We start from the raw sequence: 1,626 nt of genomic DNA, 5'->3' as shown, positions 1-1,626 counted from the left end.
TGCCTAACAAGAGTTAGTATGATGCTCAATATGTCGGTAAAATCACATGAGCACTAAGTGTCCTTAGTTGAGGCCCCGCTCGTTGATGTACTGATTGCATTGTATGCAACCCGAGAACCATGATACGAGTATGTGTAGGTATCTACGTCAGACACAACAACTACAAGTACCTCAAGTGCCTCAATTTTCTTCTACATTGTGACAACTAGCTTTACTTGCACCACTTGGGCAAGGACATGCATTAGGGGAAAACCTGACAAACATGTAAAATCAGACGAGTTGAATGTATAGAGTACCAAAAGCGCCTACACAACCACTTGTCCTACCACCACAACCACCAACACCTTGCATAACTCCTATCATTGAAGAGGTGCTAGAAGAAGGAGAATATGCACGGGAACCTTGGCAAACCATGGGGGAGTTAGATGACATTTGGGAGGTAACCTTGGAGTATTTTTTGATGTAAGGGAACACACCAATGCCAATGTTCTAGGTTGTAGCGCAATGGAAGGGCAAGGAGATTAATTCCACAAGGAGAGTCCAACTACAATGCTATCACTACCACAAGGACCTCACCATGTGGCTGAGTGTCCTCCTCCTAAGGTCAACTCGACGAACTTGCAAAATACTCAAGTGAGCACACACCCAAGATTGAGTTGTGTAAAATGCGGGATTGATCATCTAATCAAGGACTATCCTTATAGAGGCACTGAATAGTCTTCAACAGGGTCAACAATCTAACCACGAGACTCCCAATGATTGGGATGTGATTAAAGGTGGTGGCAACACCACTTAATGTCATAACGCGTGCACAAGCACTAAAGACATTGGGAATTAATGGAGAATCGTTAGCTAAATCTTATACCCTTCTACAACGACATGAAGGGGAAGAAGAGCAAAGAAGGTGGGATGAGGAGGCTATGTAGTGGTGATTTAGGATGGTTTGGGATGAGGGACTGATTAATACTGCATCCACCAAATTGAGCCATGAAAATGTGCTGTAAGGAGAAAAGAAGTGGTGACACAAAAGGAAACGAAATAAGCCGAAGAATCTAAGACACCAAGGGGGGTCGGTGTGAGTACCCAAATGATCAAAAAGAGATTTAGAAACTAGAGGCTACACAAGCCCTAGTCTAGGAGAGCCAAAAGAGGTTTGAGGAACAATCTGCAAGCCAGTCGGGCTACTGAAACGGTTTATCCAAGGCAAAACACTATGGGGGAAGTGAAAGAGCTGAATGTGCCAGAACCTATGTTAGAACACAACAAAGGTGAGACTGACTCGAAAGAAGGAGGAAGGAATGATTTATTCTCAAGGATGTTTAATAAAGAAGGAGAATTTCCTCTGTATGACTCAATAAACCCCATCCTGGAACCATACATTAATGATGTTGGTCGTGAGACCAATTAGCCAAAGATGTGGTAGGGCTGACAACATTTCTCTCCGCATAGATAAAAATGCCAATTGGAACCTGGCTAAGAGGAATTCCCAACTGTGGACTAATTTAAAAGATTGGGTGAAAGACAAAATGCATGTTAACACTCCAACCAACGAGGAATTACCTTTGCCTCATGAAGAGAATTTATAATTAGTCGGGGGAAGGGATTACCTACTTGAACTAGTTTAAA

The sequence above is a fragment of the Cibotium barometz genome, chromosome 43 (genome assembly GCF_041138505.1).
Source record: "Cibotium barometz isolate CiBa-2024 chromosome 43, ASM4113850v1, whole genome shotgun sequence".
Taxonomy (NCBI): Eukaryota; Viridiplantae; Streptophyta; class Polypodiopsida; order Cyatheales; family Cibotiaceae; genus Cibotium; species Cibotium barometz.
This window is presented reverse-complemented; position numbering follows the sequence as displayed.